This window comes from Cupressus sempervirens, chromosome 6 (genome assembly GCF_028749045.1).
Source record: "Cupressus sempervirens isolate cs-2001-9-10 chromosome 6, ASM2874904v1, whole genome shotgun sequence".
Taxonomy (NCBI): domain Eukaryota; kingdom Viridiplantae; phylum Streptophyta; class Pinopsida; order Cupressales; family Cupressaceae; genus Cupressus; species Cupressus sempervirens.
The window spans coordinates 327615429-327630873 of NC_143123.1; positions in this window are offsets into that span (position 1 = coordinate 327615429).

Sequence of the window (15445 nt, forward strand, 5' to 3'; positions counted from 1 at the left end):
TATGATTTTTTCTAAAATGGCTACCTTGATCTCTTGACTACATTTCTTGATTGGGAGATTCATTCTCTTGTCTTTACCTATCTATCTACTTGGCTATTTGGCTTCCTTCCTAGCTCTTAACTTGAGTCATTCATGTAATAATTTTCTTGGACACTTTATTTGATAATTCAGTCATTCATTTAAACCTAAATTTGACAAGTGAACAATCTACCCCTCTAGTTTGAAAATCAAGTTATCTTGTGGTATCTTGTGTTATCTTCTTCTAGTCTCTTTGATTCTTGTCTTTTCATCTACAACTATAGGATTAAAATCTTGTGCTACAAAATCTCAACCAAGTCTAGATGATACTGAGTTACTTGAGCTCTTTAGGGAATTGCAAATCCTACACACTCAATACAATAAATTTGAAGAGACCCCTAACCCTTCTTACATTAGTTTCACTAAGTGCATGATATAAAAATACTCTAGATTTGAAAGAATGGTAACAACATCATCATGTGATTCTCTCTCTAGTCCTCTATATACACACAAGTCACCTTCTTTAAGGTCATCTTCTTCTTCTAGGTCTATATGCTCTACTCCAAGACATCAATTGTCTTCATCTACTAGATATAAATACCTCTTTAGAGAGTTTTCAAGAAAAACCTCCTCAAAGTCTATGCTAAACTTTCATGATAAACCAATCTTTGATGAAGATACGGATGCATGTTACTCACTTGAGAAGAAACAAAATGACTATAGAAATTATTTTGATAGAACTTTTACTCCCTTGGAATATTATTATGATGACATTTTGCAAACACTTCTTGTCACTAAGCTCATCACATTGACTAATTCTAACTCATATGGAAACCCATTCTTGGATATCTATTGTTCTTATCATCAAAAAAATGAGCATAATACTCCAAATTGTATTGAGCTGAAACATAAAGTCCAATATCTTATTGATAATGGGATTATTGATGCCTCTAATGACTCATGTGATGAGGATACTTCTCTTGAGAAAGATCATGTTTATGAACCTATGTCTAGTGATTGTCTCCTTGATCCCTCCACTGCTTCCCACACTCTTGCACCTCCCAACACTTCAAATCTTCCCAGCATGACTTTGTCAAACAAAGAACCTAATGCTTTCCACACTGACTATGGATATCCTCAAGAGCTACTTCTAAAGGAAACTCAAGCTAACCTTCACTTGGCTACAAAAAATTTCCATGCCACTAAGACTAAAGATCTCAACCTTCATGCATTACTATGTCTACTCCGAGCTCTACTCCATTCCTTCTTCATTCTCCCTTCTTCTTAGAAGTGGCTCCATGCCAAGAGGACTCTCAAAAACATAAAGCTATAAGTGTAAAGAAATATCAAGACCAAGAACCCTTTCATCTCCTTCAAGATGTCACTCTTTTGTATCCTATGTGTTTTCCATCTCCCAAGTATGATGAAGACACTATTTCCATTGAGCTTACTGAAAATGATGAGAGAAGTTCTATGCTTATGCTATGTAAAGAAAAAATTCAAGATCAAATTATCTCCCCATGTTCATATCCAATTCAAACATATTCTCAAGCTTCAAATGCTCCTATCAAAGGTATTGCTCCCATCGAAGCTACTCATGTGTCTATTTATGACCTTGGTCACATTGCTCATTGTAAAGAAATTGATATCCCTATTCACTATCCATTTGCATCTTCCAAATTTATCATTGGTCCTTATCCATCTAAGCCAAAACCTTCCAACCTTCCATCCATATTGGGACCTTATGTTCCTCCATCTCCTACTTTCACTCATATATCATCTCCTAGCTCTCCTATCATAGCTCAAGTTAAAAAAAGACACTCATCCTTGACAAATATTTATCCATATTTCCATATAGACCATTCTTATCAACCTTTTTCATCCACAAGTCCCAAGTATTTTGGAAGAAATTTTGATGATCAACTTAAGAATAAACACAAGAATCCATTTATAAATGAAGATCACTATGTCGTATCTAATCGATATGTGAATACAAAGAAATAATAATTATTCAAGAGACCACAAAGGTCCACTATCCAAAGAGCTAAATCAAAGAAAATATGGGTTCCTAAGTTACACACTATCAAATAAATGTGTTCTAAAGTATCCAAAGTAAAATCTAAAACTATATGAATTCCCAAGTCTTCATTGAAAGACTTGAATATCGAACATAAATCTAGGTTGACATTCAAGATTCCAAAGGCTTCCACTCCATTTTCTTCCAAGCATCTTCTAAAGCCTTAGACTCCACCATTTTTTGAATCTCTTCTACCACCTCATACATCTAAACCTCAAGCTATTTCCTTCATGATTCCTTCATCATTCCATCACCCTTTAAGGCATGTGTTGATGTTGATCTTGCCCACTTTTTTACCTACACTTATGTGATCCTTTCAAGTGTACACTTACATGCTATATGTACTCCTAGCTTTCCAAGGTATGCACTCTTATCCTCCACATGATCTTTCTACTACCAACTCCCTTCCACCACCCTATCAACATCTTTGAGCATACTTATCTATGGCCTTGGCTTATCATGACTTATCCTTTCAATAGGAGCACTATTTGAATTTAAAAAATCTTGAACTCTCTCAAAACATTTTTTAAAAAAAAAGAGAAAAGAATTTTCCTTAGTGAAAACCACTTCTTGTGGCACCTTGGTAGAAAAAGTAAAGAGAAATAAATTCATCCTTTGGTGAAAACTTCTTCTTATTGCACCTTGGATAAGTACCATGATGAAAACCTAGTAAATAGGCATCATGTGTAATTCTTCCATCATCTACCTATTCCCTCTTCTCTCTTTGATCTTGACAATGTTGAGCTATTTTTTCATTTTAACTATCTTGTCCATCATCTTCCCTACTATTTTTTCTCATTCACTCATAGCCTTCATATCTAGCTTCATTCTTATTGCTCTATCTCATCACTATCCTATCTAGTTTACTCATTGGTCTTTATCACGATAAATAAACAACATAATTCTTAGGCATCTTGACATGTCTTCTCTTTTGGATTACATGATTTCATGCTATCTCACTTATTAGCTTCCACTACTTATCCCATATGTTATCTCACTTATCATCTTCCATTTCTTATCCCATATGATACCTCACTTGTTGGCTTCACTACTTATCCTACATTTTATCATGCTTGTTTCTTTCAGTGCTTATCCAAAACCTTCTTCATATGGCTATCTTTCTCTAGCTAGGGTACTCTTGAGGAGTCAGTCCTTGAGGATCACTTTCACTTGCTTCACTCCTTGCTTATCCATCTTATCCACCAGCTTGCTACTCCATCATGTCCTACACCTTGCTCGATAATGGAACAAATGACGTGATCTTGCTTGAGAACTAGTAATCTCTAAACCATTCTAAAAAGTTCATATGTGATGTTGAAAAAATCCTTAAAAAGAATAAAATGTCTTGAAAAAATTATCATATTAGTGAAATTCTAGTAGTAGGCACTTTGATGTATCACAAAAAAAGATTAAATTTATTTTTTTTAAATTAAAAAGTCCTAAAAAAATATGCCAAGTGGTGAAAAGATGGAAAGAGGTGCTACTTGATACCCTCACATGTATGTCTATCAGTCTCACTTCATGTTCATTCATTTCACAACACATTTCCTCTCTTGGAACTAACTCTCATCTAGGTCTAGGGAGCACGAACTTCTTAGCTTATTAGGGTCTTCTTGTGCATTAGGGTTTCTTTGGCAACTCCTAAAAACAATGTTTCTTAGCACTCTTCCCTTGACATCAAGTGTTTCTCAACACTTTTTGGATACCTTACCTATAGTCTAGGATGCTACGATGTTTCTCACTATCAAATGTGAGTTGTGGAGAAATGGCCATGTGACATACACACATGCACTTAAACATAAAAACTATTGAGATATGTTGAACTTTATCTTGTTTGTGTGTTGTCTATGGTGATTTCTTTGCTAAGTGTTCCCTCCCTAATAGTCTTTCTAGGATGTCATGGACTAGAAGATTGGGGGCATGGGGCACATTGTACTTGTTTTCTACTTGTGGGTGTACTTCATTAGTCTAAGGTGTTGAGAGTGTTCAAACTTTTCCTACTTGACATTTTGGACTTGCAATGTATCATCCTTGACTATTTTTGCAAGACTACACTCATAGTTTATCATGGTGCTCATGCCTTGATATAGGTGTAATCTTGCTATACTAAACTTAGGGAATCTAACTACACTAACCATATTGACTTACATGTCTTTGATGCTTAGGTTGTATTTAACATTTCTATCTAACATAGATCATATTCATATCTCATAATTATACTAGTAATGATTGTATGATGTTTCAATGCCCCTAGTAATGTTCAATGATTAAATTATAGTCTATATGTTTTGTGTCCCTTGCAAATAAACCATTTTGTATACTAGTTTTCTTTATAGGCTCATTCTAGTTTAGTCTTTCATTTTGAATAGGGAGAGAGCTATCTCTTCATCTTTCATAGACATGTCAACTAACTATTTTCATCTCCTCTTGATTCTTCTCGATCATGTCTTCATTTTTTTAATCTTTTCATCTCATGATTCTCTTATTTTCCTATCATCAAAAGGTTTAATCTTATACTCACATCTATCCATCCTTTTGACCCAATTTTGATTTTGTGGACCCATTTTTGGGATTCAAATCAAAATTCAAGCCCATCTTTCTTATCAAAGTTGTATTTTAAAATTCTATCTTATGTTATGTAGTTAGTTGACCTTTTAAGGTGTAATCTTTGAGTCTTCATTGAGGCATCTTCAATTCTCCATGTCTTCATCATTTCTACACCTTGTACCAACTTCAATTCACATCTTTCACTTCTAAACCATCTTTCTACTTGATTTGACCTAATTTGCATGCATTTATCCTTCTTAATCAACTCTAGTCAAACTAGGGCATTCTATCACTTCCTTGTGGTTGCTCTTTGGTTTTAATCATATATCTTTCATCATGGACCTTATCTATCTCAAATTTCTCATATCTTTCTCATTTCTACATTCCCTTTACCTCATTTTTCTTTCAATCACGAGGGGGCAAGAATGTTCTATCATTGTTTATTTTCTATAGGTATCTACTTCTCAAGAGCATATGCTTGTCCTTTCCATTTTCTCTCAATCTATCTACTTTTCTTGATGTTAGTACTCTTCTCAATTTTTGATATCATCTCTTTCTCCTAGTGTTCAGTATTGTCACTATCAAGTTGTGCTTTCAGGACTTGCTATCTTGCTTTGCATTTCATCCTTTGGAATCATAACTCTCTATCTATTGTTTACTACTTGGCTTATGCATTCTTTGATGTCATGTGTTCCTAGATAGATCACACATTAGTTAAAGAGGGGAAAATGTATTCACCTAAAAATGGTCATCTAGACTATTAGCCCCTTTCCCAACATTTTGGCTAATTTAATCAATTATTTTCCCTAGGCCAAATCGCTAAAAGTCAATTTATTTGATTTTAACCTATAGTTTGACTATATTATCCTAAGTTTATATTTGATTAAAATAACATGTCACATTTTAATTAAATAATAGACCCCATTCTTCTAACCCACTCAATATGCACACCTAAAGTCTTTTTCCTATTTACAAATTAAAAGAAAAGGCTGGTCTCACATGAAAAGTCAACTCTCTATCATTGATTGACTTGATTTTGCACATGGCTCATGCGAAAATTCAACCCCCACCCTTGATCATCCATTTCTTGATCTTGATCTCAAGTGATTATATCCCTTTAAAAGAGAGAGCTCTCTTCCTCTCTAAGGATCCTAATTTTAAGCTAATGTTATGTTGCAAGTTTATTGATAGGTTTCCTTAGAGCTTTGTGGAGAACTTCTCACTTCTTGTCTAATTATCTCATCATCATCCTCATACTAGTTTAGATTCATTTCCAAATAGTCTAGTTTCTTTTGCAATAGCTTAGATCACCTAGTTTAATTAAAATGGTTGTAATATGCTCATCTTGCTTAGTTTAGTTACATTATTATATTCCATATTACCATAGTTCATTCTTGCATTGCATGCTTAAGAAATCCTTTGTACATTTACACTCTTTTTCTTGTCTAAGGAATCTCTCATTGCATGGTTTACTAGCAAGTGTTGTGTCTCTAAGGCTTAGCTAAGAGCTTCTCATATGCACAAACACACACCTTTGTAGTCCATGGATAGGGAGCTATAAGGTGGCATTCAAGTGTTCCAATTCACAGGATATCTTGGATAGAAGGGTTTAGAGAAGTGCACAAATTCTAGTGTACAATATATATTGTATTTATACATAGATTATACTAGCACTTTCACCATAGGAGGTGTGAGGGAACAACCGATAGGAAACTATGGATGTGACATTTTTTATAATTGTCAACTTAAATTAGAACTTTTAATACCTTTGAAAATATTTTAATAATTGAACTAATTAATATTAATTTTTAAATATAAAATATTTGTCAATATATAAACAGTGATTCATTGGTCAAAGTTTTTGTTGGAGTATTTTTTAAATTTTTGAATAGAATTGATGTTGTTATGTTGTGTTTTTCAACTTTGAAGAAAATGTTATTCTATAATTAGAATGAGATTTTTTGCAGTTATAATGTTTAGCAATTTTTTTGAAAAATTAAGTATCATTTGTGTTTATGATATCTATTTTGTTTATGTGTCCACCTAGTAAATATTAGGTTGATATCAACACATTTTTTATACTAATTGGAATGCAATTTTAAAATTATATTTTTTGGACATGACATTGTATGTTGTTGTCAAATATAAATCCAAATATATGTATTATTAGCTACTATATTATGCAATGATCCTAAATTTTAAAGTGATAATTTATGTATATTTAATTGAATACAGGCAAAAATTTTCATTATGCAATAATAAATTTGTGGGAAAATGTATTTCAATGGGTTGTTGTACCCAATATTTATATAACATATCAATAAAGACTACCTTTTTAGATTTGCACAATCTATTTTTATTACATATTTGTGTAGCCCTAATGATTGGAAGGAGAAATATGAAGTGTGAAAGGATGGTGCAAGGAAGAAAAGAAATAAGTACCAATATTAATGGAAAATCAAGAAAGATCAAGAATTGGAGTATAGAATAAAAAGCTAAATAGTTATAAAAATAAGGGAAAGAGAGTGGTGGTTGTTAGAATATTTAGAATAATTAAGTGGAGGTGGGTGAATCAAATATCCTCAAGTCTAAATTTACCAATTCAACTTTTAACAACTTCAAAAAGCTTTAAAAATCTCATTAAACAACTTGGCCCATATATCATACCATCGGCAACTTAATATTGTGTTCATTACTTAACTCTCTATTTAGTGTATGTCGACTAATAATAAAATAAACAAGTGCAAAAATCGCATGCATAATATAATATTCACACAAGTAAATGACACTAGGATTTAATGTGGAAACCCAATTTGGGAAAAAATACCAAAAAATGATACCATATTTTAACTCTTCTAAAGTGGGCTCGGTTAAGAGTCAACCATGTTAAAGGTTACAAAACAAATTGTTAGGTGTGACACTATTAAAGGATTTAATCACTCTATAAGGAGTGGTCTAGTTAGAGGACTTTGGATCATTCCATTAGAATTTCACCTTCATTAAAGGATTTACTAAATGATTATTAGGTTTGATGGGACTCAAAATTGAAACCCTGATTTTGAGTACCATTCTAAATTCTGAGTCTAATTGAGCCCCTATAAGCGCTTTCCATGCAGGTGTATCTAATCATCACTTTGAAGCTTATGATGTGTTTCATGTTTCTAGCACCTTTCATTCAGTATATGCATGCATCCCATAATGATAAATTATCATTCTGAGTCATTCCATGAAGTTTCATTTTGAGCATTGTCTAAATCTGCATTTTTGCCTAAGTGTCAAACTGTGACATGAAGCCTAGTTTGCAATTGAGTATTTTGCACTTGGTTAAGTTTCATGACTTGCCACCTTGGAAGTATTTATTATGCATATCAAAGATAATATTTTTCATATTTCAATTCATTTTGATATTTTTTGACTAGGTTTTGAATCCCTCAAAGTTGGTTGTTAATTGTTGTCATGTTGATGCATATTTCTTAAAATTTTGGGAAGCCCTTTTTGACTAGTTATAACTTTGACCCAGTTGACCAAAATGAGAAAATTCCATTTGCACTTTATTATAGGGTTAGAGACATGCTATGTACCAAATTTAATCTTATGAAGAATCTATTTGACTAGCTTTCAAACGTGATTTCAAATGTAATTTATAAAGTTTTACTGGTGTCTAAAAGTGCAGATTGATCAGTAGCCCTATTCAATATGTCATAAATATGAATCCATGATAGATGAGACCAAATGGATTGTAACACTAAATTATACTCTAAAAATACTTTAAGTGTGCCAATTTTTAGGTCTTGATGAGTATATCTACACACTTTCCCAGGTCCATTTCATTTGAGAAAATCATAGTTTTGCTAGTGTTCCCAGTTCTACAAATCCAAGTACCCAACTTCACACACTTTCCAAATTTTCCCTGTTATTCATCATGAGCCAAAATCATATATTTTTTCTCTCATACTAATTTCCCAATTTCCATGTCCCTGAGTTTCTGTTTGACCTATTTTCAAAGCCAAAATTGAACACATTATTATTTTTTGACATGTTTGTTTGCAACCAGTTTCAAGTGAGCAACTTTGACAGTCAATATATTTTGACCTAGATGTTTTCATGAGGTGAAATCTAATAGGGTAAAATAATGTGAACCAGAGAAAACATATGTCAAATCTCAAGACTTGGTTGTTTGATTCAGATAGTTTTTAAAGCTGGCAAATAGGCCTTCCTGTCAGAAAAATCACAGTTTGTAAGAAGAGGTTAAATGGGTTTTTAAATGATGCAACAATGATTTAATTTTAGTCTAATCAGTGCCATATGATTAATTGATCAATTTGAAGGATCAAATGATTTAGTTTGAATTATTTTTTAGCTAGACCCACACTGGGGTCTGACTCAATGTGTTAGATTGATAGAATGTTGTATTTGGCATATAAGATTGGTATTAAGCATAAACATGACATCCTTTTTCTTCTTTATAAGATCAAAGTTATAAAAGGATTATATTGATTCAAATTACTTTTGAGGGGTTATGAATGGTGAGCTATAGAGGAAAGCTAAATGTGTTGTAAGTCCTAGCCCACTTATGAAGAATTCAATGTCTAGGTTCACTCATAAGGCACAAGAAGAGAAATTATGTTTTCTTAAACCATTTACCATAGTTTCCACAACTATTTTGATCTATTCAAATGCCCATTTGAAGTGTTTGACCAAATCTAGATATGGTTGTGGGAGTATTAATGAAAATAGAAAGCTTGAGGTGTGGTGAAGGTTTTTACTAGAGCACGAATCATTATGGACAAGCTTATTGATGCAGGGGCAGTGCCTTGTAATCTTGTACTTTTATTCATTATACTATTTTTTGTTGAGTTCCAATTATTGTGAGCATTTAGTTGATGCCAAGTTCTTAGTTGCTATCGACTGATCCTTTGGTTGTCGAGTGATCCTTTGGTTGTTGAGTGATCCTTACATTGCCAAGTGATCCTTTGGTTAACAAGTTCTATGTGGTTTTCGAGCATTGGAGGATGCCAAGTTTGTAGTAGCTATTGAGTGATTCCTTTAGATGTTGAGTTCATGTGGATGTTGAGTGCTAATATTTTGTGGTCTTCATTTGTTAAGTAGTCTATGTCTAGTTCTAGTTTGGGCCAGCATTTGATGCATTTAATTTTGGTATAGGTAGTTATTGTGAGCTGACTTGTGGTTGTGCATGAATTCAATAAGATTTAATTTTGTGATAGATTGACATGTGGCCACACAAGTATTCAAGGAAGTCTAGGGTTAAGTGTTAGGTAGAATTGAGGGGATCAAAAAGGAGTTGATATGTGTCTAGATGTGCAAACTTGAAGTTAGATTGTGAATTTGAAAGTTGTATATTGTAATTGGATGTAACTTAGAAGACCTTACAAATGGGCATGTATGTTGAATATCTGATGAATCTATAAGTGTTTTAACTCCATTCTCCTTGGTGTTGTTCTTGTGTAGTGTTTTCCATTGTGTTAACTCTTTCAAGGTGATTTGGATAGATGGGTGTGAATTTGGCCCTAGTTCTCTCTTTTTTCCTTACATCAAGTGGTATCAGAGTGAGAAGTTTTCCCTTTTCGTGATTGGATTGTGTAAAACCCTAAGTGAATTTGTTTGTGGGGTAGTAGATTTTTGGATTAACCTATAGCTTGCAAAGGGTTACAATCTTACAGGAGCCTGATTTGTAAAGATGGTTCAAGGTAGAGGAAATTCTAATAATGAAATATTGGATACATTGAGACAAATTGCAGCTAGATTAGATGATGTGGAGACAACCTAGAGGAGAGGAGGACATCTTAATGATGTAAATGATGACATGAAGCAATAGCACTAAACCCTAATCCAAAACCTGAAGAAGGTCAATATGAAGCAAGGTTGTTGAGATTTTTTTTAGGGAAAATTTGAAGCCTATTGTAGAAGTTGTTTCTTATGATGGAAAATTAGACACCAACATTTTGTTGGAATGGATCTCTGAAATGGAGAAGTTCTTTGAGTATGAAAACACTCCTAACAATAGGAAGGTGAAGATTGTAGTTAATAGGTTGAAAGGTAATACCTCACTTTGGTGGGAGCATTTGGAAACTAATAGAAAAAGGAGAGGAAAGGAAAAGAGTAGAGCTTGGGTGAAGATGGTGAGAAAGGTAAAGAACACATTCCTCCCTGCTAATTACCAAGTTAGCTCGTTCAGAAGGATGCAAAATTTGAGGCAAAGAGACATGAGTATGAAGGAGTATACTGAGGAATTCTATAGATTGGAGATCTAATCTAGACATGTGGATGATGATGTTGAGAAAATTACAAGGTACATAAATTAGTTGAGATCTAGAATTCAAGATAAAATAAGTTTTGTGAAATTTGGAAAGTGTGGAGAAAGCATACCAATATGCCTTGAACATTGAGGAGATCTTAACAAAGAAGCATGAACAAAGACAAAGAGGTAGAGGTGGTAAATTCTAGAGATGTAGAGGTAGATCTTATGGAGATGGAAGATCTAACAATTTTGTGCAACATAAAGGCAAATCTGAATGGAAGAATGATGAAAAAGGAAAGACTAATTGGAAAGATGGTGATCCCTACCAAGGAGGTACTAGTTCTTACTAAGGAAGAGGTAATTCATATTATAGAGGTATTTTTCATGGTAATTGGTTTAGATGTGGTAAAGAGAGACATAAATATTTTGAATGTATATCCTCTCAAAGTAGGCAAGGTAATAGAAATGTTGTAATTCAAGGAGATGATGAGGGTTCACCAAGTGGACTTGAGGCTAGTAAAAATCTGATGGTGAGAAGAACCCTATCTAGTAAGGAAAGTGATGAGGAACCTATTTTGAGAAGAAGTCTTTTCAAGACTAGATGTAAGATGGATAGAAAGTGCTACAAGGTGATTATTGGTAGTGGAAGTTCAACAAATTTGGCATCAGAAGGGTTGGTTATAAAGTTGGAGTTATAGAAGTTGAAACATGCCAAACCTTATCATGTTTCATGGATCAAAGATGAATAAGATATTGGTAAGTGAGCAATGTATTGTGAAGTTCAAGATTGGACATTACTTTGATGAAGTGTTGTGATATTATGCCTATAGATTGTTGTCATGTTTTGTTGGTTAGACCTTGGCAATATGATAGATATGCTATACATGATGGAAGATTGAATAAATATACTCTTTGGGTTAATGGAAATAAGAAAATATTATTGCCTTTGATCAAAAGTCCAAATGAAGTTAATTGTACTATTGTGAAAATTTGCATGGTTAATGGAAAACAATTTGAAAAGGAAGTAAAGAAGAATCAAGTTTCTTTTGCTATAGTTCCTAGAGGACCAAGTGTTGGTAGTAATGACTGAGTGACAACAAAGAGTAATGGCCAAGTACCAAAAGACATTATAGAATTATTGAATAAGCATAAAGAGGTTTTTGTTGAGGATATTCTTGATGGTTTACCACCAGTAAGAAGTATAAGTTATTATATGGATCTAATTCTTGGAGCTAGTTTGCCGAATAAAGCACCATATAGGTTGACACCTACAAAGAATGAAGAACTTAATAGACAAGTGCATGAAATGTTAGAGAAATGATTGACCAAAGAAAGCTTGAGTCCATTTATTTTACCTCCAATATTGGAACCTAAGAAGAATGGAGAATGGAGAATGTGTATTGATTCCAGAGCTATTAACAAGACCACAGTGAAATATAGGTTTCCTATGCTAAGGATGGATGACATTATGCATTGTTTGAGTGGAGAAAAGTATTTTACCAAGATTGATTTGAACATTGGCTATCATCAAATCAAAATCAGAGAAGGTGATGAATGGAATATATCTTTCAAGACAAAAGATTGTTTGTATGAATGGTTGGTTATGCCTATTGGTTTGACAAATGCACCTAGTACTTTCATGAGGTTGATGAATGAAGTTCTGAAAAGATTCGTGGGAAAGTTTGTGATTGTTTATTTGGATGATATTATAATATTTAGTAAGACTAAGGAAGAACACCTTGAGCATGTTAGACAAGTATTACAAAGATTGAAAGAGGAGAAGCTACTGATTAATTTGAAAAAAGTGTTCATTTATGCAAGATGAGATTGTGTATTTGGGATTTGTGATTTTAGCTGATGGTTTGAAGATGGATCCTAAGAAGATTAAAGCTATTTTGAAATGGCCTACACCTAACAGTGTGGGTGAGGTAAGATCATTTCATGGTTTGGCTAGTTTCTATAGGAAGTTCATAAGGAATTTCAGTTTTATTTGTAATGCTATGACTAAAACAATGAGAGGAGATAAAAAGGAATTCAAGTGGACACATGGAGCTGATAAGAGTTTTGAGACTTTGAAACAAAATGTTACTAAGTTGTCTATATTGGCTTTACCCAATTTCATTAAAGTATTTCAAGATGAATGTGATGCTAGTGGTAGTGCAATAGGAGCTATATTGAGTCAAGAAGGTAAACCTGTTGCTTTCTTTAGTGATCTTTAGTGAGAAGTTGAATGATGCTAAACGAAAGTATTTTGAGTATGATCAAGAGTTTTATTCTATTGTTCAAGCATTGAAGAAGTGGACACATTATTTGATTTCTAAGGAGTTTGTGTTGTATACCAATCACAAAGCTTTACAGTACTCTGGAAGTCAACATAAATTGAATCAAAGACATATGAAGTGGGTGAGTACTTGTAGAATTTCACATTTTTTATCAAGCATAAGAGTGGAGTTACTAATAGAGTTGTTGATGCATTGGGTAGAAGACATTCTTTATTGACTGAGATAAAGATCGAAGTTCTTGGTTTTGATGAAATGAAAGATTTGTATGATATTAAGCCTAATTTTTATGAGGCATGGAGAGAGTGCAGAGCACCAAATCTAATAGATCACATCAGTAATTATGATGAATATTTCATTCAAGAAGTTATGTTGTTTAAAGGTATTCAGTTGTGCATCCCTAGAAGTTCTATGAGAGTTAATTATATTAAAGAAAAGCATAGTGGTGAATTGGCTAGACATTTTGTGTTAGAATTCTTTAGAATAACTAAGGAGGGGTGAATCAATTATCCAAGGTCCAAATGCCCTATTAATACCTTTTTACTACTTTTAATGAATCCATACACTTTTCATCCATCCAAACTTAAGTCAATCATATAAGCAAGTTACAATAAATCAATATGCAAAGATAAAACATCCAAAATCAACACATGACACAATGATTTACGTGGAAACCCAATTTGGGAAAAACCACCAATTACATGCTACTTGATTCTCACTCTTCTGAAGTGATGCCCTGTTAAAAGCCTGCCCTGTTAAAGGCTTACAACACACTGTTAAATGTGACCTTGTTAGAGGATTTCACCAAACTATTAGGAATGGGCCTGGTTAAAGATCTTTAGAACATTCACTTGGAATGTCACCCTGTTAAAGGATTTATCTTATGGCTATTAAACCAACCTAAGTCCATAGGATTTAAACTTGTTGTTACAATTGCTAGAAAGTAACGATAATGGTCTTTTGATCTGATGTAACTTACAACATACTTTGCAAATTTCAGATCATACTTTCAACTCAATCCTTATGATTGGCTTCAATCACTTCAGCTCTGACTACTTGTCTTCCTCTCAAGCTTTGTTTCCTTGAGTCTACTTACTCATTCTACCAATGCAATCATCCTTGTGGTCGTCTATCCAAATAGAGTTCTTGTGCTTTCTTCTCCTTAGCACCTTCTTCAGTACTCCTTACTTTTATGCTTGATCACTTCCCTCTCTCTCTCTTTCATTAACTTATGTCTTCTTAAATAGAAATTTGATTTTCCTTTGCCGCTCAATTCTCCCTCTTCAATTTTAGGGTTTCAAAATGGATTAGGTAGGATACAATGTATCTACCCCATATCTTGTTCTCTTCTAGAAAATTTGCTAGTTGTATCCTTAAAAATGTTCTACATGGTGTTCTGTGCCACCAGCTCATCATTCTTATCTTCCTTTCAATTCGCAAATTTCTAGATAACAACCTTGTCAGCTTAGATCTGGTGAATCTTTGATTTTCAAAAATAATGCAGAAACTTGGCATTATTGAGTTACTAAAGCTCAGCACCTCTATGTTACTCGGCACCTATACCTACTCGACACTTGGTTCTATTCGGCACTTGGTTCTGCTCGGCACTTCGTTCTGTTCGGCACTTGATTCTGCTCGGCACTTGGTTTTGCTCGGCACTTGATTCTGCTCTGTGTCACTCAGCATCTGAAGTTTACTTGGCATCTGGAGTTTACTCAGCATCTGAAGTTTACTCGGCATTAACTAGGAATTTTCTCGGTTTTTACTAGCTTGCTCAGCTCCTTCTCTCTAATGAACTTGGTTTGAGCTTTACAAAAGACTTAGCTAAAACCTTAAATCTTTGATATGTTTCAGTGTGCCCATTCTTTGTATCTTATAGTATGTCATCAAATACACTTTTTCATCAATGGCTTAGCTGATCCTTGTACTTCATTATAACATCATAACTTCAACCTTTCTCTAGGTGTTCTAGTTACATCTTATTGATTGCCTCCTCCTTGACAATCAACTAATTGATAGTATTTGGATCACTAAAACAATTGTCATTCCTGCAAGTAGCAAGTTTGACATCAATGACAAAACAATGATTGAGGACATTCTTTACCAGTTCCATATATTATTTCAACAACTTTTCTTATGATCATTTCAATCATTTCCAACATTTTGGAATTGATAAAACATTGAGTTTTCTAAAAGAGAAGTATTATTAGCCACAAATGTATAAGGATGTCAAAAATTTGTAAAGAGTTTTGGATTTTTTCAAGT